At 39.6% G+C, this 25679-nt stretch overlaps 1 long non-coding RNA gene across 2 annotated transcripts; it reads left to right on the top strand.

Moving 5' to 3' along the window:
• Window positions 1–8333: 8333 nt before the first annotated feature.
• LOC309618215 lies at window positions 8334–16014 on the top strand. 2 transcript variants are annotated; one of them, XR_014238352.1, is made up of 3 exons: window positions 8334–8348; window positions 12885–12973; window positions 13442–16014. It is a non-coding gene; the product is annotated as an uncharacterized lncRNA (long non-coding RNA). The 2 variants fall into 2 exon arrangements; XR_014238353.1 differs by lacking the exon at window positions 8334–8348 and having other exon boundaries at window positions 8558–12973; window positions 13442–13529; window positions 15605–16014.
• Window positions 16015–25679: the final 9665 nt, after the last annotated feature.

Genomic DNA, 25679 nt, shown 5'->3' on the forward strand with positions numbered 1-25679 from the left:
TTCTCAGGCCTCACGTTTACCCACATTTTTTTGTTGTCCTGTATGTTGGTTGGTCTTTGCTATATCCCAGGGCCCCAAGGAAGGTAGAAAAGGCTTGAAGCCACAGTGATTGATTGACATAAGTTACATGGGTGACCAAAGAACCGTGTGGTGGGATTGGAAACACAAAAGCAAAAGTTCAAATAAATATTTAGCAAAACACTATACAAATGTCAGTTTTTATTGTTGCTCTGTTATATGGTGTGAGAAGAAAATTATAGAAAAGATAGAGAGGGAAAGATTAGTTACAGGTTTCTTCTTTCTCCTCTCCTAAATCCTATCCTTGGACATTCAGCAATCAGCCTGCACTCTTCCCCCTCCACATTATCCCCGTTACTTCTTATAATTCTTATAGCTTCCTCTGTAGACCTTAGTTCTATTACTGAGGAAAAGAAGAGGAATAGAGTTTAAAGAAGTGATAAAAGAGATCAAGGTCATGTCTAATCCAGCAACGATGGAAATCAAAACAATAGGAAGTGGGACGGGAAGGACTGGGAAGAAAGAGGCTTTGAAAAGAGTTTTTAAAAAACAAGAATATATTGAGAGGGGCCAAGGTCTGAAAGGTGGGGGTCGGAGAATGGCTGACACAGGACAAAATAAACAAAATAGAGCTCAGCCCTCATCACCTCGATATTCAGATTAACGGTCTGAGGTGGAAGTTGATAAGCTATGGCCTGGACCCACTACCTAGTTCTGTAAATAATGTTTAATTGGAACTGGGCCTCACTCATCATTTACATGTGTTTGGCTGTTTTTGTGCTAAAACAGCAGAGTTGAGTAGTTGCAGCAGAGATTACATGTCCCGGAAAATATTTGCTGTTTCTCAACAGGCCAAATGCTTGAGTGAGAAGAAATTCATCTGGGGGCCAATATTTGGCTAACCCAAGATCAATGGGTTTGGATTCTGCCACCTCCACTTGGCAATTATGTGACTTTGGAAAGCTACTTACTCTTTCTGAGCCCCAGTTTGCTTATCTGTAAAATGGGGACAGATCAACCCTCTCTCAAGGCTGTTGTGAGGATAAGACAATGAATGTAAAAAACCTGGCACATAGTTGTATTGAGAGACCTCCCCCACTTCTCTCTCTCGCTCTCTCTGTCATTAGTTTCTAGGAGCCCTCACATACGGTGAAATCCACAGATGCTCAAGTCCCTTATATAAAATGGTGTAGTACAGTCGGCCCTCCGTATCTGTGGCTTTTGCATCTTCAGATTCAACCAACCATGGATGGAAATTTGGATCCACTGTTGGTTGAATCTGCTGATGCAAAACCCTTGAATACGGAGGGCCAACGGTATTTATTGAAGAAATCCCCATAAGTGGACCTGAGCAGTTCAAAGCCATGCTGTTGGAGGATCCACTGTTACATATATTTTAATGAAGTGGTGAGTCTGCTTTAGGCTACGTGTAACAAAATATCTTTGACTAAGTGGCTTGTTTATAAACAACCTTCTTACAGTTCCAGAGACTGGGAAGTCCAGGATCAAGGCCCTGGCAGATTCAGTGTCTGGTGAGGCCCCCTCCCCAGTTCTCAGATGGCTATCTTTTCACTGTGTCCTACCATGGTGGAAGGGCAGGGGACCCCTCTGGGGCCTCTTTCATGAGGGCGCTAGTCCCGTTCATGGGGGCTCTACCCTCATGACTTCATCACTTCCCAAAGGTCCTGCCTCCAAATACCACCACTTCGGGGATTGGGGTTCCACAGGAATTTGGGGGGGGGGACACAAAACATTCTGTCTATAGCAAGTGACTAAGCATCAATCAGAAATGACTTAAGAATGAGTGAGTCTTCCACACCTTTACTTACTGATCTAAAGCCGACCATCCTGCTCCCTGGCGTATCGTAGAGAAGGGCTTCACTTCCTTCTGCTCTTGCTTCCATCTGGTGCGCTCCCTGCACAGCCTCCTGGAGACCTCGTGGAATCTGCCTTTTTTCCTTCTAATTATCACTTAACCAGGAGCCACACCATGGTTCCAGAGACTCAAGTATTATTGTCGTTTAATTAGTGTCAAAGGACTTACTCTAAGCTAGTTTTACTGAGAGCTCTGGCCCTTTGCATTTCAGTATTTGTTCCTTTTATGCTTGGAGTTCAATCAGTTCTGACTGTGTATTTGTGCTCCCACAGGAATCTTGGAAGTTTTAGTGTTCTGCTTTCCAAATGTTTTTGGTTACCTGTAAACAAAATTTGATTGTTCTTATTGGCCCACTGTCAATAAAGATGTCGTTTATATATTTGTTGTCAGAAACTTCTATAAATTGCTTTTAAATTCTCACTTAAGCATGTTTTAAGAGGCAAAGAAAAAACAACTATAAAATATCTCCACATCATTCAGGAAACCGATCGCATTTCTAATTGTTCATCTGGGCTTCACAACCTCTGTAAACATGAGCTGGGGGATCACAACCTACGTATCTGCGAGAAGGTGAAAGAGCCAAGGAAGGTCGTTCCTACCAAATGATGCTTGAAGTCCTCAGGCCAAGCACACCCCTCACTTAGGCGTATTGGGGAGACCAGGGAGGGAAGAACTTCATGTGAAAAGTACAGTTAAAACTAGGCCAAATATGCTAAAAAACTGATTTAAGGTAAACTTTGAATTACTTTTGGCTTCATCATCCAAAAGCATAAAAACGATAGTATAAGAATATGTTATTCAAATTTGTTGGCAATTAATTAGTTCAATTACCTATTTTAACTCTCATAATTTTTTATTTTATTAAATGAGTTCTCACTTTTTAAAAATTATTACAACAGGACTCTAGTTGGAAGTTCTTTGTCCCTGCTTTCTCCCTTTCCTTACCTAATTCTTCTTTTTGAAGTCCCACCTGGGCTGTCCCTCACTATAGGTTTTATTGACAAGGGAGAAGGGTATTCCTCTGTGGTAATGTATAAAATGTGGCTTTTGTGGATTACCTTGTAGTTCCAAATAATGCCCTCAAAAAATTAGATGTTTTTTCCTGCATTGTTGTTCTTTACATTTTTCACGGTGTAACCTGTTATTTTTGAACCTGTGTTTGTCCATAAACCAGATAATCTGTCCCTAGATTGAGTTTACTATACATAAAATGTGCACAGAGATAGAGGTAAACAGTCTTTGATCCAGCAGTGCCTGAGTCTCTGGTATCACCCCTTAGATTCTCCAGATACGTGAACTTTTCAAACAACTCAATAGGGTTGAAGAGCTTGGCTTTTTACTTCCAGAGATCTTATTTCAGAGGACTTCATGTGCACATAAGCATCAATATCAAAGATCTTTCGTGCCCCCCAAAAGAAAAGGACAGATTCGGGTGAATTCTAGCTCCTTTATTAGTTTCTAAGTCCTTAGTTCCATCTCCTTTTACATTTAGAGCCACAGATGTGTAACTGCTCAGTTCCAGTCCCATTCCATCACCTGTGAGAGATGTAATTGGAAATGGGGGAGGGAAATCTGGGGTTTACCTTATTAGGGGGTGGTGGAGAGTTTGGCCACATCTATTCCCAGATATTCTAAAGTAGGAGGAATCCTAAGAAGGGATAGACACATGAGAGAAAGGAGGTGGCGTGTGGTAATCCCCCTGCCCCACACAGTGAGATCAGAGAAAGATCTCCCAGACTTTCTCCCATCACTTAACTAGATTGTAAAGTTAGCAAACCATTGCTTTTTAGTGATGTGTAAATTTGAACATCTGCAATGACTATGACCAAGCTATTTTATTTGTAGGTCTATACTTACCTAAAATGTCTATGCATATATACCAAAAGAAACCATCAAGAATGTTCATAGTTGCTTTATTGCTAATAACCCCAAAATGGAAACAAACCAAATGTCCATCAACAGCAAATTGATAAACGTGAGATAGTCATACAAAGAGAACACAGAGCAGCGAAAAGGAAAGAATCTCTCCATGAAACCACACAGATTAATGTCACGAATATAATGCTGAGCAAAAGAAGCCAGACACGGGATAATTCGTACTGTATGGTTCTAAATACACACATTTATAACACAGGTGATGCTAAGGTGTGGTGTTAAAAACTAGATGATCGTTAGCTTTGGCAGGATAGAATGGGTAGTGATTGGGGAGGTCGAGGAGAGGGGCCTCTGAGTTGCTAGTTTTATTCTATTTCATTGTCTTAAACTGTTGTAGTTACAAGCGTGTCTTTGCTTCGTGATAAATCATTGAGTCATAGAGTTATGATTTCTGTGCTTATTGGTGTGTATGTTATAAATGCTTCACTAATGCATTTGAATCCATTTTTGTAATAAGGACAAATAACATAAAGTATAATAAGACTTGGCAATCTTATTTTCTTTTCATGAAAAATGGTCACCAGAAGGACTCCAAGCTTGTGTTGCACCTATAGAGCTTATGTTTATATATACATATATAAATAAATATATATAAAATATATATAAATATATATATATTTAAAGATCCAGAACTGTTTGATTTAATGTCATTTGAGTGTAGAAAATCACAATTATACTTACAGTTTGCTAAATCTATAATCTTTTAGCTGAAAGTTAGCTGGTTAGCCACACCCATCAATGAAACTGCTTTCGCAGAAGAATCCAACCTGTGACAATTGATAGGAACTTTAGAAGTCACTTTTTAAAATTTTTTTAAATTGAAGTATAGTTGATTTACAATGTTGTATTAATTTCTGCTGTACAGCCAAGTGACTCAGTTATACATATATATATATTCTTTTTCATATTCTTTTCCATTATGGTTTATCACAGGATATTGAATATAGTTCCCGGTGCTGTACAGGAGCACCTTGTTGTTGATTCCTTCTTGATTGTCTATAAAACATGAGATTTCTTAGAACGCAGGCCATCAAACTCTCATTTCAGGTTTTTCCTTCATTACTGCCTGTCATCCTGGTATCTGAAAAGATTTCTATGTCTCAGTATTGCACAGAGGGAATAACATGACTGTCTTAGTCACCACTGTGCCCATCAAAACCAGGCACATGATTCCCAGGATCCGGGCAATGACCCTTCCAGAGGTAATGGGAAATTTGCTATCAGCCAGAAAGCCATGGATCCTCTCCTGGGGAGCCCTGGCTACTGTCTCAAAAGAGACCTGCTCTGGGAACTGTGGGGGCTGAGTACACAGTCTCTGTGAAGCTGTTTCCACGTCTGATGCTTGAAACCCACAGGCAGTAAACAAGGGAAGATCACGAACAGGCTGGGAGCCTGTCAGCAGGAGCTGGAACTTCATAAGGACAGAATGAAACCTGTGTCTGTTCTTGCTGCCTCTGACCTTGTGACCAGGGTGTCCTGCAGAAGCCAGGACCCTACATCACAGAGCTAACACATACGTGTAACCCAGGAGTCAGAGAAACTGAGGGAAAAATCCAGGGGAAGGCAGAGCAACTGAAGGTCCAGCTGCTGCTTATCTGTCTTAAACTGGATTTTTGTGTGTGTGTTTATCCTGCTTGGCATTTTCTTAGCTTCTTGAATTTGCAGATTTATGTCTTCTGCCAAATTTGGGGATACTTTGAGTATTATGATATTCTGGATTTTTATTTGTGTTGTGTTTTAGCAGGCCTCCTCTGACACCACTCTGGTGGGCTAAGGAAGGTCACCACCACCTGGTTATTGTTTGGTGGGGATGGAAGTCTAAGGGACCCAGTCTCTATTAACAGCCCTGGGGAGAGGAATTTCTTGCTAGGCCACCCCCACTTGGCCATCACCCCCGACAGCACCTTGTCTTGAGGGGAGAGCCATGCTATTACTGCTTCCAAATGGTGCCACTGACATTGTGTGTGGGGAGGTTCAGTACAACCAAGTGTGAATGAAAGTCTCAGCTCCCCATCCCCTCTCTGACTCCACCCCTGTAGGGACAGAGGGGCACCTCATTACAGTCAGGGTAGGATGGAAGCCTAGGTTCCCCACTCAGCCTTTGCTGATGGGCTTGAGGTGGGACCACAGTTTTTTTTCAATGGTGTTTGACTGGAGTGGAGTGGGGTTTTTTTCTCAGAAGTTTTCTGTTATGTTAGGCTTCCCTTTCTTGGTCTCTGGCTGGAAAGAGCAGGCTTTATTGGGGGCTTTAAAAAAATCTGCACCCATTGGCATTTTAGGTTGTCAACTTACCCAGGCCAGCATATAGAAGACAAAAAGAAAATCACTACTGTGTCTTTCCTCAGGTGGCAACGTCCTTAGTGGGACTGTCTTCTGTCCAACTTTGAGTCTTATATTTGTTTTATAGACAATATTGAGGGTTTTTAGCTGTACTTAGTGGGAAGTATAGGGAGAAGTGTGTCTACCCCACCTCATCCCACTACTGGTTCACTGGTTCACCTTCATTTATGAAAAATATTTTGATCGGTATAAATTTCTGGGCTGACAGTTTTTTTCCCCAGTACTTTAAAGGTGTTGTTTCACTGTCTTCTGGCTTGCTTTTTTTGTATGTTTTTGCTTTTGTTTTCTGATGAGAAGTACTTATCTTTGTTCTCTAGTATGTACAGATCTTTGTTTCTCCAGCTGTTTTTTAAATCTTTTTTTTTTGAAGTATAGTTGATTTACAATGTTGTGTTAGTTTCTGGTGTACAGCCAAGTGATTCAGTTGTACATATATATACAGTCTTTTTCATATTCTTTTCCACTATGGTTTATTACAGGATATTGAATAGAGTTCCCTGTTCTATATGGTAGGTCCTTGTTGTTTATTTTATATACAGTAGTTTGTACCTGCTAATCCCAAACTCCTAATTTATCTGTCCCCCACCCCCTTTCCTCTTTGGTAACCAGAAGTTTGTTTTCTATGTCTGTGAGTCTGTTTCTGTTTCATAACTATGTTCATTTATGTCATAGTTTAGATTCCCCAAATAAGTGATATATCCTCCAGCTGTCTTTTAAGGTTTTCCTTTATTACTGGTATGTAGCAATTTGAATATGATGTGCCTTTGTGTGGTTTTCTTCATGTCTTTTCTTTGAATTTCACTGAGCTCCTTGGATCTATGGGTTTGTAATTTTCATCAAATTTTGAAAATATTTAGCCATTATTTCTTCAAATATTTTCTTACTCCCTCACTCTCTCTTCTCCTTCTGGGATTCTAATTACACTTAGACTACTAGACTACGTACGTCGTCTTGTTCCATAGCTCACTGCTGCTCGGTTCATTCTCCATCTTTTTTCTCCCTGTGTTTCATTTTCGGCAGTTTCTATTTCTACGTCTTTGCATTCACTAATCTTTTCCCTTGCAGTGTCTAATCTGCTCTTAGTCCTATCCCGTATGTTTTTCATTTCATATACCGTACTTGTTACCTCCAGGAGTTGGATTTCCCGCTTGCATATCTCCTGTGATAGTTCAAGGGTCACAGGGTTAGGTCATACTTTCCCCAAAGGTACCCATTGGCTCTGAGATCTCAAGAGCCCAGTGTTGCACTATGTTCAGTGTCACTGAGCTCTTTATCTCCCTGCAGATCTCCATGTGGAGGGGCTCACACACAATCAAAGCAGCAGAGAATCCAAGGCACACAGAATGAGAAAGGATTAGAGGGAATTCCCTGGCGGTCCAGTTAGGACTCGGTGCTTTCACTGCCGTGGGCCTGGGTTTCAATCCCTGGTCGGGGAACTAAGATCCCGAAGGAGGGAGGGAGGGAGGGAAGGAGGGAAGGAAGGAAGGAAGGAAGGAAGGAGGGAGGGAGGAAGGATTAGAGAGGAAATTGTCTCACCATTAAGGGAAGCTGCTCTAGAAGCCTTGAGGATTCTGTGTGACCCAATGTGGAGAAGATGGCCTTTAGTCATTAAAACCATGGAATTGAGGCAAAGAAAAACGTGCATTAAAAATAATAATAATGCTAATATTTATTTATTTTTTATTAGTATGAGCCAAGGAAAGAAGCTCAAAGACCCAGAAATTACAGTGAAGGCATTACGATTTTTCTGTCAAGAAGTTGAATGAGAGGCAGAAGCCTGGACACGCAACTCCCCCCGACCCCAGCCTCTGGGGCTTTAATTAGTTGCAGGAGATTCTCTGTTCTCTCAATGGCTTTATTTCTTTAGTCACACGGAAGTGTTGCATGGCAAGGGCTGTGTCATTCTTCTTTGTGTCGCTAGTGCTAGTGCTTGACACAGAGTCGTGGCCTCTCAACCTGACAGAACTTTTTAGGTCCACGAACTGTCAGTGACGCCAATTCAAGCACCCACGCACAGAGGGGACGAAAGAGCAGAGTGGCGGCGCGGAGGATTCTGGACGCCGTGGTCCCCGCCGGCTGCGCAGGCGCACTGCCGTCCGCGGCCGCCCGGCCGCCGGCGCCATTGCTGGAAGCGTTCCCGCACTGCTCTGCGAGCGCCCTGTCCTCAGGAGGCCGCCAGGTACTCGTCGACCCGGGCGCCCGGCCGGGGCCCCGCCGCCCCTCCCTCGGCGTTCGGCGCTTGGCACTCGGCTCCCGGCTGCGTCCGGGGCGGGGCCGCTCCCGGCGGAGCCCCAGCCCCTGAGCTGACCCGCCCACCCCAGAGGCGCCTGGGGCCGACCTCCCTCAGAAGGCTGTGGCCTGGCAGCGCTGCGTCGGGGGGCCGGGCAGGGTGGGCGCGCCACTGGACCTTCCCCTCTTCCCGGGGCCGCGCCTGCACTGAGGGAGTAGGGGGACCCAATGGGCCGAGAAGGGCGGTGCGGGAAGCAGGCGGGCTGGAGGAGGGAGAACCTCCATCCTGGGCTCTGCACCCGAGCGGAGGGACTGGAGTTCGATAGCGGCGCTCTGACTGGTGCCCCCCTCTCCTGCCTTTGGGAAATGGAGGCAGCCTTTCCTGCCGGCTCAGCTTCCAAATATGCAACACAGTTTGGGGAGTTTGGGGTTTTTTTTAGTTTCTTGGGCTGAGCCGCGCGGCTTGCAGGACCTCAGGTCCCTGACCAGGGAATCCAACCCCGGCCAGGGCAGTGAAAGCTCCCAGTCCGAACCACTGGACCGCCAGGGAATTCCCGCAACACAGTAATGTTAACTCTAGTTACCGTGCTGTGCATTATAGCCCCAGGACTGGGTTATTTTATACCTGGAAGTTTGTACCTTTTGACCACCTTCACCCATTTTCCCACCGCCTCCCAACCACCAGTCTGTCTCTGTGAGTCTCCGGTGTTTTGTTTTGTTTTGGTTTTAGGTTCCACATATAAGTGAGATTGCACGTTATTTCTGTGACTTGCTTCACTTTCTGTGACTTGCTTCATCTAGCTTAATGCCCTCAAGGTCCACCCATGTTGTCACAAACGGCAGGATTTCCTCCTTTTTTGTGGCTAATCCACTGTGGGCACGTGCCGCTTTTTGTTTATGCTTTCGTTCATCAGTGGACACTTAAGTGGCTTCCACGTCTTGGCTGTTGTAAATGATGCTGCAGTAACAGGGGGTGCAGATACCTTTGGGAGTTAGTGTTTTCTTTTCCTTCGGATAAATGCCCAGAAGTGGAATTGCTGGAAAATATGGTGGTTATATTTTTAATTTTTGGAGTAATCTCCATACTGTTTTCCATAATGGCTGCACCAGTTTACATTCCCACCAGTGGTGCAAAGTGTTCCCTCTGCTCCATGTTTTTGCCAACACTTGTTATGTCTTGTCTTTTTGATAATAGCCATACTGACAGATGTGAGGTGATATCTCATTGTGGTTTTGATTTGCATTTCCCTGATGATTAGTGATGTTGAGCACCTGTTCATGTACCTGTTAGCCATCTGTATGTCCTCTTTGGAAAAATATCTATTCATCCCTGCCCATTTTTTACATCAGATTGTTTGCTTTTTTGCTGTTGAGTTGTATGAGTTCTTTTTATGTTTTGGGTATTAACCCCTTATCAGATATATGAGTTGCAAATATTTTCTCCTGTTCCATAGGTTGCCTTTTCATTTTCTGGACTTCCCTTTGCTGTGCAGAAGCTTTAGTTTGATGTAGTCCCACTTGTTTATTTTTGCTTTTGGTGCCTGAGAAGTCATCGCCAAGATCGATGTCAGGGCGTTTACTGCCTATGTTTTCTTCTAGGAGTTTTATGGTTTCAGACCTTATATTCAATTACTTAATCCATTTGGAGTTAATCTTCGTGTATGGTGTAAGTTAGGGGTCCAGTTTCATTCTTTTGCAGGTCACTGTCCAGTTTTCCCAACACCATTTATTGAAGAGACTGTTCTTTCCGCATTGTATATTCTTGGCTCCTTTGTTGTAAATTAATTGTAAATTTATGTGTGGGTTTATTTCTGTACTGTATTCTGTTCCATTGATCTGTGTCTTCTTTTTCCAATACCATACTGTTTTGATTACTGTAGCTTTGTGATATAGTTTGAAATCAGGAAGCATGATGCCTCCAGCCTTGTTCTTATTTCTCAGGATTGCTTTGACAATTTGGGGTCTTTTGTGGTTCTATACAAATTTTAGAATTATTTGTTCTACTTCTGTGAAAAATGCCTTGCGAATTTTGATGGATACTGGATCAAATCTGTAGATTGCTTTGAGTAGTATGGACATTTTAACAACATTAGTTCTTCGAATCTATGAGCATGGAATCTCTTTCCACTTAATGTCTTTAAGTTTTCAATGTATACCAGCCAATCACTTCTGTCGTTAAATTTATTCCTAGGTATTTTACTCTTTTTTAAAGCAATTGTAAATGAGATTGATTTCTTAATTTCTCTCTGTGATAGTTCATTATTAGTGTATAGAAGCACAACAGATTTTGTATATTGATTTTATATCCTCCAACTTTACTGCATTTGTTCACTAATTCCTACAGTTTTTGGCAGGATCTGTTATGGGGTTCTATATATGAAATCATGTCATCTGCAAATAGTGACAATTTTAATTCTTCCTTTCTGATTTGGTTGCATTTTATTTCTTTTTCTTGCCTAATTGCTCTGTCTAGAACTTCCAATAATATGTGGGCTTCCCATAACATATATTATGTTGAGGTGCATATCCTCTGTACCCACTTTGTTGAGAGTTTTTATCATAAATGATGTTGAATTTTGTCAAATGCTTTTTCTACCCTTGTTGAGAGGATCATATGATTCTTATCCTGCATGGTGTTAATGTGGTATGTCACATTTGTTGATTTGCACATGTTGAACCATCCTTGCATCCCTGAAATAGATCCCACTTGATCATGGTACATGATCCTTTTAATGCATTGTTGAATTCAGTTTGCTAATATTTTTTGAGGATTTTTGTGTCAGTGTTCATCAAGGATATTGGCCTATAATTTTCTTTTCTTATACTACCCTTGCTTGGTTTTGGTATCAGGGTAATGCTGGTTTCATAAAATGAGTTTGGAAGTGTTCTCTTCTATTTTTTGGAAGAATTTGAGCAGGATTGGTATTTTTTAAACATTTGGTAGAATTCACCAGTGAAGCCATATGGTCCTGGACTTTTGTTCATTGGGAGAGTTTTGATTACTGATTCAATCTCCTTACTAGTGATCAGTCTGTTAGGTTTTCTATTTCTTCATGATTCAGTCTTGGTAGGTTGTCTGTTTCTAGGAATTTATCCATTTCTTCTAGGTTGTCCAATTTATTGGAATGATCTATTTTAGATCAGTGTGTCTTAAACTTCAGTGTGTGCATATGAATCACCTAGAGATCTTAACAAAAGGCTGATTCTGATTCAGTAGTTTCTGGAGTTGGGCCTGAGGTCTTGCATGTGTCACAAGCTCTCTGGTGGTGTTGATGCTGCTGGTCTTTATACTTTTGAGCACAAAGCTCTTGGATGTGGATTCTTTTTTCCCCCACTGAGCCAGATGTGGATTCTTAATGGAGGCAAATTGTACATATAAGGCAGGGACAGATTCAGCATAATTCGGCCTAGATTCCTTTGGGCCCCAAAAGCTCTACTGGGTAGTGAGAATGTCAAACTGCCTAAGAAACTCTTATTAAAGAGTAGAATTTCACAAGATTTGGAAAGCTCATTTCTCACTGTGCCACTGCCCTTTTATATGCCTTGCAGCATCATTCTGCAACCATGCACTTGTTAAGAGAATGTTTACTAACCTCAGGCTCTTCTTGTTTTCAAACCAAACTCAGCATCAGCAAGGCCATATCTTTAACCAAAGACAGAAGGCAGAATCAGTGCCCGGGGTATCTGAACAAGATCTCTGCCACCCTGTTTCTCCACAGTGTAAAGCCTTTATTAGGCATATAACTATTTTCAGTATAAAAGAACTACTGCTCAGTGCTTTGTGCACTGGATTCCGCTTTCTCTTATATCATTATTGTTATCCCTACTTCCTTTCTATTTGGGTTTGCCTGATATAGAAAGGATAGATAAAGATCTATTTGAATGTGAGATTGAGAGAGGCATGTACAAGACTTCTAATATCTTTTAATTTTGGAGTTATGGTGTTCTCTTTACATGGAGCAGAGGCCTGTGGAAGTTTTAACGAGTGGACTCTTCCGAGGAAGGACGGGAAGAAAGAGATTACTGGATTATTCCACTGTTAGAGGAGGCGGTGGTTGTGGCAAGGGAAGATGGAATTGTTTTCTTTCCCAGAAAGTTGAGGTAGTGAGGCAGGCGTGGCCTGTAGCTAGACTGATCTGGGACCCTACACAACTTGGGTAAAATATCAGTAGTCTAGTTTTTCTAAGCCTTAGTTTCCTCACCGGTGGAATGGGAATGTAGTTTCCATTGGGTGACGTGACGGTCAAGTGAGAAAGTAGTTTCAAAGCTCCTTGTACAATGTCTGATCTGCCAGCTGTAACTACATTTCGTGGTATTAAAATCTCAAACTCTACACTGGTAAGAATCATATTTCCTCGCCGATCACGCAGGTTAATCTTGTGTTCTTTAGCAAGGTCATACTTATTTGTAATGTCAAGGTTTCAACTTGGTAAGTCTGAGATTTCCAAGGCAGGTTTGGTTTTCATGGCTTATTTCTGTTTCTTAGATATGTCTTTGCAGGACTCCACTCTTTCCAGAGAGGGGAGCCCAGAGGAAGAGATTATGGCTGCTGTGGTTTTTTCAGTTGGACCTCTGGTAAGTTGGGGTTTCCTCTGCTTCTGACCTGTTGTCCTGCTTTGAGAACACGACTACTTTTCCTGAAGTCGTGTGACTTTACCTCACCCACACTCCCTTTGGTAACTGAATCAAGTTGTTTGATCCATGAAAATTGGGTTCATCATAGTAAAGGTTGTAATCTATAGGAAGATTCACTATGCATATTGAAACAAGTATCAAGACACGTAATCTTGCAAAAAAAATCTGTGCTATCTTTAGATATGATAGGCAGTCTGGAAAATTTACTTATGATGTTAACTTTGTATTGTTCCCAGGAAATTTCAGTTATTTATGGGGTAGTAGAATGGAATATTTTCCAACTGGAAAATTTTGTTTAGGAAATTTTGAACAAAACAATACATGTGCATACATACACACACCCTTAATTCATAGGGACCATTCCCCTTGTGCCCACTCTTAGTGTTCTCCTCTTTTCTACCCATTAAGAAGTGATCAAGCTTAATAGATGACATGGAGAGAAAGAAGATGTTTAAGACACAGTGCTTGGCTGTAGGGAGCTTACAGTCTCACTGAGGTAAGGCATACAAAAGAAATAGTTACATAATTTATTTAGGTGAATGATAGTTACTGAGCAGTGTGATAAAGCTGATGAGTGCTTTTGTAAGGAAAGAAATGGGATATTAGTATGGGCTGAATCAGTCTTGGAAAGCTCATGAGGATGGTTAGATTTAAGCTGGTACCCAATTACAAGTGGGATTTAAGTTGTTGTAAATTATTTGTGAGGGTACTTCAGGTGAGAAGGCAAGGCTCTGAGGCAGAGAACAGTGAGTGAGCCAGTGATTCAAGATGGAAATTTGTGAAAGATAGGACTGGAATTCAGATAATTAAGCTGAATCTTTTCATGTTTCCCTGAAGACATTTAAGTGTATATATGGATGTGTGTGTGTTTGGATGTGTTCGAGGTGGGTATTAATGTGATTAAAGCTGTGTTTTAGAAGTGACTTTTTGAAATAGGAGATTCAGAAGAAAGGTAGTACCAACAAATATAATTTGTTACAGAAATGATCCATAATAACTTGTAGTAGTGATCTTTTATTTTTTGTAGCAAGAATATAAAACATGTAAATAGTTCTTAAGACATACCCTTGAAAAGATAAATGAAAACCAAAATGTTTCACTTTATCAGTAGATCTAAAGTATTTGTCTAGTATAGGCCGGATCAAACACATATCTAATTATCAGAGGTTGAGGTTCACATCATCCTTAATTTTCTGGAAGCTGAATATTTGTACTTTTTTTTAAATTAATATATTTATTTTTGGCTACGTCGGGTCTTTGTTGCTGCGCACGGGCTTTCTCTAGTTGCAGCGAGTGGGGGCTGCCCTTCGTTGCGGTGCGCGGGCTTCTCATTGCGGTGGCTTCTCTTGTTGCGGAGCACCGGCTCTAAGCCCGCGGTCTTCAGTAGTTGTGGCTCACGGGCTCAGTAGTTGTAGCTCACGGGCTCTAGAGCGCAGGCTCAGTAGTTGTGGCGCACCAGCTTAGTTGCTCCGCGGCATGTGGGATCTTCCCGGACCAGGGCTCGAACCCGTGTTCCCTGCATTGGCAGGCGGATTCTTAACCACTGTGCCCCAAGGAAGTCTGCTGAATATTTGTACTTTTTAAGATAAGAACTTGAAAGGGAAGAACTAAGATAACATATTTCTCCGTGAAATTTAATAGTTCTGTTACCCATAACTTTTTAAAATGGCACAAAAATCTAAAATCAGTAAGTACTACTAGAAGGTATAGTAAAATTTCATTTCATTTATGAAATCAGGTCTTTATAGGCATATAGTGTCTAAGATTTGGAAGAAAGCAGTGTTGTGAGAGGTCCCTGAAATATTCTCTGAAAGAGTACTGAGACAGGGCCCCCCCAACCCCCAGACATGATCTTTCAGTTGTAGAAAACAGGTGGTGTTAGTAGGTTTTGAATGTTATTCTTGAGCAAGATAGATTATTTCTGAGAAACAGATTTCATCCTCATAGGAAAAAGGAGAATTATGTAGCATCTAAGACCCTTTATTATAAGTTTATTTTTGTTTTGATAGGTTATTTGTTAAAAGTTTCCTTTAAAAATTATGCATTTGGGGCTTCCCTGGTGGCGCAGTGGTTGAGAATCTGCCTGCCAATGTAGGGGACACGGGTTCGAGCCTTGGTCTGGGAAGATCCCACATGCCGCGGAGCAACTAGGCCCGTGAGCCACAACTACTGAGCCTGCGCGTCTGGAGCCTGTGCTCCGCAACAAGAGAGGCCGCGACAGTGAGAGGCCCGCGCACCGCGATGAAGAGTGGCCCCCGCTCGCCGCAACTGGAGAAAGCCCTCGCGCAGAAACGAAGACCCAACACAGCCAAAAATAAATAAATAAAATTAAAAAAAAAAAATTATGCATTTGTATCTTTCTCAGTCTTGTGTGTGTCATTGTCTCAAACGAGGTGAAAGAAGATTATGATTGGATGTTGCTATGGGACCTTAATTTCATCCCTGAATAAAACAGTAGAAGAGGTGATCTCATATACACCGCATCCACAGTGGACCGGTGGTGCTTGCTGAGGCTGTGTTGTAGGTAATAGGCAGCCTGTCACTGAGTGATCTTATCCTGTATCCCCTTAGAGTCCTGAAGTTCCCCAGCCAAATGAAGATCTTCACCTTCAGGCAGAAGAACAAGAATTGGTAAAGGTAATACTTGGCATTGTATCTAAGGGGAATGAAGAGACGGCACCTCTTTTACTGCCCTAATTCTTAATGTTCCAGCACATTGCAAGTTCACCATAAGAACCATTTTGCTCGATAGGTGTAGTAACCCCAGGGCTGGTAGTGTCATTTTGACAGATTTTATTTCTCTCAGTGGTAGCAGCCCTAATTTGACAGATGGTCACATTATAATTCCTAATGATAAAGTATCCTGTATCACATACTTCACTTCTTGCTTGCAGAGCCTCAAGGTAGCCAGAGGTGAGAGCTGAGGGCCTTCTTAGATTTTTCCTGGGGCTTAGCTCCAGATGGGAAAAGAAAACAAACGAAGTAAGTTCATTATAATTTGAGTTAATGTGTGAAGTGATTAACAATATTAACAGTTTATGAACTGTCATTATCTCTCACATTAGCCATGTTTTATTATTAGCAGAATTATATAAAACATGCTTCACAAACTTTGAGGTCCTAATAAATAAAAAGATTTAAACAATTTGATAAGCATACATATCTGTATGGCAGAAAAACACTCCAGAGGAAATCAGTTTCTTCCGATACAGAGCAGACCTTAGCCAAATACAGTCTAACTTGAGACCTTTGCCTGATTAGTCAGCTAAGTAGGGTTCTTAATTTACCAGATCATAGAGTGTAGTGCTTATGAGTTTGAATTTTGGAACCAAACTGCCTGGATTTGAATCGAGAGTTTATGTCTTCTGTGAACTTAGGCAAGGCACCTAACCTCTCCATGCCTCACTTTCCTTATCTGTAAATAGCACCTTCCTTATTGTGAGGATTCAATCATTACATTAAAAGCCTTCATATCAGTACCTGACAAATAATATGAACCATACTTACACAAAAGTAGAGAGAGTAGTTTGATGAATCCCATTGAACCTTCAACAGTTAACACCCATGGCAATCATATTTCATCTGTAATACTACCCTCCCTCACTGGTTATTTTGAAGCAAATCCAAGACATTATATAATCTCATGTATAAATATTTCATTATATATCTATAACAGATTTTTTTAGTTTTAAGTATAATATAATTACAGCTAAAAAATGAACAGTAAGCCTTAATATTATCACATATTAATTTGGTATTTGTTTCCCCAGTTGAGTCATATTAGCTGATATTGTCTCTTAGGTCACTTTTAATCTAGAGGTTTCCCCGTCCCTCCTTTTTTCCCTTTGTAATTATTTACTGAAGAAACCAAGTCATTTGTATTTTAGAGCTGTGATGTCCAATGCAGGAGCCACTAGCCACATGTGGCTGTTGAGTACCTGAAATGTGACTAGTTCAAGTTGAGATGTACTGTTAACTTAAAATACACATCATATTTCAAAGACTTAATACAAAAAATAATGGTAAATTATCTCATTAATAATTTTTGCATTGATTGCATGTTGAAATTATATTTTGTACATATTAGACTAACTAAAATATATTATTAAAACTAATTTCACCTGTTTCTTTTTATTTTTAATGTGACTACTAGAAAATTTAAAATTCCATTTGTGACTTGCATTATATTTCTGTTGGACAGCATTGATTTAGAATCACACAATATGGATTTTATTTATTGCATCCCCATGGGTTTTTTTTAACATGCACTTCTGTCTCCTGTATTTCCTTTATATTGTTAGTTAAATCTAGAGGCTTGATCAGATTCAGATTTTGATTTTTTAAAAATTTTTTGGCATTGGTATTTCATATTTCTGGTATCTACTACCAGAAGCTACATAATGCCTAGTTGAAGCCTCTTTGGTGTGTTAGCAGCCACTGATAATCCTTTAATTCATTAGAGGTAGCAAAATGGTGATACTCTAATTTTTTCATTCCATGTTCACATATTAGCTGGAGTACTTCCATAAAGAGAAACCTCCCCTCATCAACCATCTGATTACATTTTATAACTGTGCGAACTATATGTATTTTGCATAGGAAAAGAAGGGCAAAGGGTTAATTCTTTCTCTTTATTTACCAGTTTCCAGGCATTCTCCAAAGATGATCAATGAGTATCCTTAGAGTTTTATAGTGAAATCATAATTTTAAATGTATTAGATATTTTTGAAGCCCACTACAGTTATTGTTCTTATGGATGTTCACATTGTCCCATCTTTGGCCAGTGAGAGCCTCTTCAAGTTGTCTCGCAAGTGTCAGACGTGATCCTAGTACTAGTGTTTGATAGTTTCCGTGCTTTTTATTTTGACAGAAAGTTCCAAGCCCTGGTTTCTTGTAGCGGAAAGTAATCTGTAGGGGCCACAGTCTAGACTGCATAATGGTACCTTTCTGGTTATTGTTTCTAGACCTATTGAATGGACGAAGATAGGAAGTATGTGGCCTGTTTTCTTTAAAATACTTCATGAGTTTATACCGATATTTCCGATGCAATTTTGGATTGTACATAATCTCATTGTACATAATCTCATTGATATTACATTTATATCTTCTTTCTCCCATGTCAAATTTATTAGCTCTCAATGATATCAATACTAATTTGCTTTATCCAACACTACACACGCAACAGTTACAAAATAACATTTCCATCACTGCCACCAACAATAATGATTATTTACTGAAAATGTGTTGTTTAGTTTTTTGCAGTTCTTTTTCTCCTCAGGATATATCTCACAAGAGATATACAGAAAAATTACTGTGTTTTAAAGATACTCAAAATAGTTCCTCTCTGATGAATGTGTATGCTACCAGCTGGTTTCATTTTGCTTTTAATATTTAGAAATTGCTTTTTTTATTTAGTTTTTCTTTTATAATAATATATTTACATGGTTCAAAAGTCAAATCTAAAAAACAAGAAATATTCAAGGGAATCTAGCTTCTATTCCAGTCCTCTTCACTCTGTTTCCCCCTTCCTCCAATAGGTAACCAACCATTAAAAGAATTTTATGGCTCATTCTTTGATTTTTTTTACAAGCATATATACATATATTTTATATCCTGACCAGAGAAGCTCCCTAAAGTTCCATGATTTCTTATTTTTCTTTCTCAGATAAATAGCTTATAATATTCTATATCTACAATCTGAATGATAAACTGTGTCTTTTATTAAGCCATATTTTATAGAATAGAACTGAAAAAGAGTTGATATTATACATAAGGCAGGATTTTGAGGGAGAAAAGATGATTTGGCTGGAAACTACTCGTTTTCTAGTTTTCTTCCCCAGTTTTGTATGTATTAATCTGCCTAATAGGTCTAACTGTGCCGTCCCTGAGTGATCTCTGTATTTATTTTAGGAATCAGTGACATTTAAAGATGTGGCTATAGACTTCACATTGGAAGAGTGGAGGTTGATGGACCCTACTCAGAGGAAACTGCACAAGGATGTGATGCTAGAGAATTATAGGAATCTTGTCTCCTTGGGTAAGGGTAACCTCCAGGTATATGTATCTGCCCACTGGACCAGGTTTACTGAAGATACAGACCCTCTAAAGTACTTAACTGAATTTTGGGTTAGAATTTAAGCATTAAAATCTCATAATCTTAGGGGCATATTGTTGGGAGTTATGCCGTCTCTTGCTCTTAACTCAGTGGTTCACCCATTGTAGAGTAAGAAATACATATTTCATTGGAATCTTGGAGATTATTGACAGTCCCTCTGATTTAGGACTGTTTTTTCTAGTCACTTCCATAAGACTTACCAGTGCCTCTGGAAAGAAAGGAACAAATATGTCTATTTTCTTTCTAAACTGAGATTATCCCCAAACCTGGGATCATCGTGTTGAGCTTCTTTGAGGTACCTTTGTAATTCTCTACAACACTGCTGTACAGTAGAGTGTTCTCCTGTGATGGGAATGTTTTGTATTTGTGCTTTCCAGTGTGGCAGGCTCTACACTGTGGCTGTTGAGAATTTGAAATCTGGCTAGTCCAACTGAAGAAAATTTTAAATTTTATACAATTTTAACTAATTTAAATTCAGAATTAAATATCCGTAGGTGGCTATTGTCAGCTGCATTGGACAGTGCACCTCTAGAACTTCTTGTAGTAACCACTCTGCACAGAAGATCAGGAGCTGAGACTGAATTTGGCCCTAGTTCTTGCTCACAGGCACAATCAAATCCTATTCATTTTTCTCTGAACAGGGCTTGCAGTTTCCAAACCAGACATGATATCTCATTTGGAGGATGAAAAAGGGACATGGGCGGTAGTGAGAGAAACTTCAAAAACCCTCTATTCAGGTGAGTTAATAAGAACCAGCAGGATGGGATTTCTTTGAATTCAGTAGGTCATGGATGGAGCAGAACATCTGAAATATTTTGGGGGTATCTTTGCTCAAAGCTATCTTGAAGGAAAAGATTCTTCCCCTCTCTTCCTCTCTCCCTACACCTCCCTCCCTCCCTCCTGCCTTCCCTCCCTCTCTCCCTCTGTTTCCCTGTCCTTTTCCCTCTCCCGCCATCTCTGCCCTCTACTTCTAGTTCCCATCACATCCTACTTTACTTTCTTGGGAACATGATTTTCATAATTGTTCCTTCATTCAAACATGCATAAAATATCCCTTTCAGTTCTGTCCTCTCCATTTAACCTTACACTTTTCTCATTTGTTTTACCATTATTTGATATCCCTTCCTTCATTAACTTTCCTGAAAGTGCTTTCTTAAGGATCATCACTGATTTCTTTTAAGCTAAACCCATTGACTAATTATTTAACTTTCTTCACCTGCATGCCTGCTGAAACTTGAGGAACGCTCCTACTGTCCTCCAGAATCTTAACTAATTGAGAATACAAGCAGTAAATCAGTTGATAATCAAAATACAGTATTTATCTATTTAACCAATATCTATTAATATTAAACAATCAATATTTAATACTTATCTGTATACTGTGAACTGAGTTAAGTACTGTGTCTACAGCAGTAAGATGGACCAGATCCCTTCTCTCATGAAGATTAAATTTTGAGAAATAGATAATTGACAAGTAAATAAACAAAAGCAAGCTAAATAATGGTTGTAATAACTTAGCCATGAGGATACGAAAGAGTAACTTGGATGGGGATGAGGGTGCCTCCTTCAGATAGTGTGGTCGGGGAAGGCTTCTGAGGAGGTGACATTTAAGGTGAAACTTGAAGAGTCAGAAGAAGCCAGCCAGAGGCAAGAGAAGAAGAAGAGCATTCCAGACAGCAGAACGTAGTGTACTGAGTTCTAGAAATCTGAGGAAGCTGCCTGACTGAAGCATAAGGAGAGGGAGACTGGTACAGAATAAGATAGAGAGTCAGACAGGAGACTGCCTATTCAGGGCTCTGTGGACCATGTTAAGGAGAGTGGATTTTAATCAAAGTGAGTGTGAAGGCACTGAAAGGTTTTAATCAAGGATCTTTGGGAAATAACCCTGTTGATGGAAATTGAACTTAAGGGCATAAAGCAGGTAATCAGTAAAGAGGTAGTTAAAATAGTCTAGGCAGGGATGTCCCTGGTAGCGCAGTGGTTAAGAATCCACCTGCCAATGCAGGGGACACGGGTTCAAGCCCTGGTCCGGGAAGATCCCACATGCCGCGGAGCAACTAAGCCTGTGAGCCACAACTACTGAGCCCATGTGCCACAACTACTGAAGCCTGCTCGCCTAGAGCCTGTGCTCCGCAACAACAGAAGCCACACGATGAGAAGCCTGTGCACCGCAATGAAGAGTAGCCCCCACTCGCCACAACTAGAGAAAGCCCGTGCCACAACAAAGACCCAACGCAGCCAAAAAAAATTTTTTTAATTAAAAAACTAAAAAAATAGTCTAGGCAAGAGACTATAGTAACTTTGATTAGGGTGATGGTGGAGATGGAAAGGAATAATGGATTCTAGATCATTTGCATATTTATTTTATTGTGATGCCATCCATAACTTGTACATGTGTTACATATATTATTTTTATATCTCAAATATTATACATGTATTTTTAGAGAGTGAGTGAAAGGTAGACATTAGAGATAGTTTCGATGACTCTCTAGAGAAAGCCCCCCTCCATATGAAGAGGGAAGGAGAAATGGGGCAGTGGCTGGAAGAAAGAAGGAATAAAAAAAGAAAACTTTTATTTTTGAGATGGAAACTTTTCTGACGTGCTTAAGTGCTGGTAGGAATGATGTTCCAGTGGAGAGGGAGAAATTGATGTTGTAAGACAAAGGTAGGGTCACTGAAGAACTAAAGTGTCTGAGAAAGTGAAAGGGGATAAAATCACGAATGGAAAAGGAGAGATTTACCCTTGATAGGCAGGGAGGACACCTCTTCTGCAGTAACGCTAGGCAGGATGGAGAAGATGGGAGCAGATATAGGTCAGCTGGTGGTGAGAAGATTGAGGCATCCTATGATGATAGCTTCTTTATTCTCAGTAAAATATAAAGAGAGCCATCAGCTTACAGTGAGGACAAGAAAGAGTTGTGAGGGACTTCCCTGGTGGCACAGTGGATAAGACTCTACACTCCCAACGCAGGGGGCCCGGGTTCTATCCCTAGTCAGGGAACTAGAGCCCACATGCATGCCACAACTAAGACCCGGTGCAACCAAATAAATAAGTAAATAAATATTTTAAAAAGAAAAAGAAAAAAAAGTTGTGAGAGAGAGAAAGTTAGAAATTTCATGGAATTCACCAGGGAAACCATGTTGGCCTAAAGCTTTTATTGAGAAAGGTGTTTAATTACAGCTTCTATTACTTTTGTAGTTGTAGGACTATTCATATTTTCTATTTCTTTTTGTTTCAGTTTAATAAGTTGTGTTTGTCTAGGAATTGATCTACTTAATATAAAATTTAAATTTGGGGGCATACCATCCTCTCTTTATCTTTTAAATGACTATATGGATCTGAAGGGATGTCTCCTTTTTCATTCCTGACACTAAATTTTTTGTCTTCTCTCTTTTATCTTAACCAGTCTTGCTAGGATTTATCAATCTTATTTGGCTTTTAAAAAATAATTTTTAATCCTTGCTACTGTGTATTTGATTTCTGTTTCATTACTTTCTTCTCTTTCATTGTTTTTACCTTCTTAGGGTTTACTTTGCTGGTCTTTTCTAACTTCTTGAGTTGGATACTTATTGAATTTAGCCGTTCTTTTTTGCTAATGTATTTAAGGCTATCAAGACTACCATACTTTTTTTATGTAACACCTTCATAATTATTGAGTTCAAAGTATTTGATCATTTCCAGTGTGATGTCTTTGGCCCTCAGGTTATTTGGAGGTATTTTCTTTAATTTTGTACTATATGGGGATTTTCTAATAATCTTGTTGTTTTAAGTTCTACTGTGGTCAGAAAACATTCTCTGTATGATTTCAGTCTTTGCAGGTTTCTTGAAATTTGCTTTGCCACCTGGCCAATTTTTGTAAATATTCTGTGTGCACTTGGAAAAATGTGTAGTATATAGGTACTGAGTGCTGTTCTAGATATGTCAAGTTTGTTAATTATGTTGCTGAAGTCTGTCTTCTTGCTGATTGTCAGCTTATTCTATCAGTTACTGAGAAATATTTTTTTAAGTCTCCCACTGTGAGTATAGATCTGTCTGTGTCTTAGTTCTTTAATTTTTGCATTATGTATTTTGAAGCTGTGTTCTTAGGTAAAAACAAAGTTAGAATTGTTATATCTTTCTGGTAAATTGGATCTTTTATCATTATGAAGTGTCTTCTTTATCTTTGTTAATTGTTTTTGCCTTAAAGTCTATTTTGCCTGATACTAATATTACTATAGCATCATTCTTTTTATTGTATATATGATATATCTTTTTTTATCTGCTTACTGTCATCTTTTATGTGTCTTTGTATTTTATTTCTCTTATAATTGCATTTTGTTAATTTTTGTTTTAACTAATCCGACAGTCTGTATCTTCTGGAGTTTTTAATCCATTTGTACATAATACAATTATATAATGTTTAAATCTACCCTCTAACTGTGAGAGTATCTTGCCTTTTCTATATTCTTTTTCTTCCCATTCATGCCTTCCTTTTGATTTATCATCTTTTATTTTTCTATTCCCCTTGTAATCAGTTGGTAATTATAAATTTTTAAGTTATTTGTTTAGTGGTTACAGATTTTCCCAAACAATACAAGAATCTTGAACAGCTTATTCAGTTTAACCTCAATTATACATTATTGAAGTTATGTATTTTAATTCTATATATGTCAAATCTCATATTATTATTAATTTGTGTGCAGTCAATATTCATTCAGATTTACCGATGTTTACCTTCTCTTTCTCTTCATTTTTTTCTTCATTTCTGAACTCTTACCTAGGATTATTTTTCTTCTACTTAAAGAATGCCCTTTAATATTCTCCTTTATTCAGATCTGCTGGTGTTATATTCTCTCCATTTTTCTTTTTGCCTAAAAAAAAATTCCTGTCACCTTAATTGAATTGGACATTTAAATGAGCTGGGTTTTAGTCCTTGGGTTCTAGAGTTTTCTTTTTTGGTGACCCTGAATTCAAATCTTTGTCTAGCCCTGTGACTCCATTGAAAGTTCTACTTACCTTGAGTTTTTTTTTTTTTTTTTTTTTAATTTATTTATTTTTGGCTGTGTTGGGTCTTCATTTCTGTGCGAGGGCTTTCTCTAGTTGTGGCAAGCGGGGGCCACTCTTCATCGCGGTGCGCGGGCCTCTCACTACCGTGGCCTCTCTTGTTGCGGAGCACAGGCTCCAGACGCGCAGGCTCAGTAATTGTGGCTCACGGGCCTAGTTGCTCCGCGGCATGTGGGATCTTCCCAGACCAGGGCTCGAACCCGTGTCCCCTGCATTAGCAGGCAGATTCTCAACCACTGCGCCACCAGGGAAGCCCCTTGAGTTTTAAAGTCATAAAGCCATTTTACTAACCACAGAAGATTTTGATTCAATTTTAAAAAAACATTTAGATATGATTACCTGGAAATAAATTAGAAATTTATAAGAAGTTTAAAAGTGTTTTAAAAAGTAAAATATTAAGTTCGCATATGCAAACAAATTGTAAGACCACCACCCCCCAGTATAATTGTTTAAGAAAATTTTGAAACTGTCAGAAATGTTCTTAAGACCCATAAAAAGGTTGCAAAACTACCCTTGATAATAGTAATTATCACTATTTGTAATATTCACAACTATATTAATTTTGACTAGCTTGTTCAACCCACTTTCTGAAAAATCAAAGTGTCTTCTTCCACAAATGTTCTATAAAAAGTTACATATAGAAAAGGATATTTTTTAAAAGGAATGTGTGTATGTATATATATATGTATAACTGAATCACTTTGCTGTACAGCAGTAATTAACACAAAATTGTAAATCAACTATACTTCAATATAAATAAATAAATTTTTTTAAATGAAAAAAATCTAAATCGAAAGAAAAAAAAAAGTACATATAAAGACTTGAAAAAGCTATTCTGACAGGGAAATTTGAGAAAGCCCTCACAAAAAAGCTACTGAACAGGGCTTCCCTGGTGGCACAGTGGTTAAGAATACGCTGCCAAAGCAGGGGACACGGGTTCAAGCCTTGGTCCTGGAAGATCCCACATGCCGCAGAACAACTAAGCCTGTGCACCACAACTACTGAGCCTGCACTCTAGAGTCCGCAAGCCACAACTACTGAGCCCACGTGCCACAACTACTGAGCCCACGTGCCACAACTACTGAAGCCCACGCACCCAGAGCCCATGTTCCGCAACAAGAGAAGCCACCACAATGAGAAGCCTGCGCACTGCAACGAAGAGTAGCTCCCACTCGCCGCAACTAGAGAAAACCTGTGCACAGCAGCAAAGACCCAATGCAGCCAAAAATAAATAAAATAAAATAAATTTTTAAAATGTAGTGAACAAAGAATGAGAACAAGTAGAAAGTATTATTTAGGATGAATGTCTGGTTTGTGGAGTAAGTGGAAGCAAGGAAGTAGTTACAACTTAGGAAGAATGCTCTCTAAAGAATTTGACTCTAAAATGAATGAGAAAAGGAGGAAATATTTGAGAAACTTGGATTGTGGAAGGGTTACCACAAATGAATTTTTTTTAGTAGGATAAAAACTCCTTGAATTTACTGCTT

Source organism: Balaenoptera borealis (genome assembly GCF_965194805.1).
Source record: "Balaenoptera borealis genome assembly, chromosome: 20".
Classification (NCBI taxonomy): Eukaryota; Metazoa; Chordata; class Mammalia; order Artiodactyla; family Balaenopteridae; genus Balaenoptera; species Balaenoptera borealis.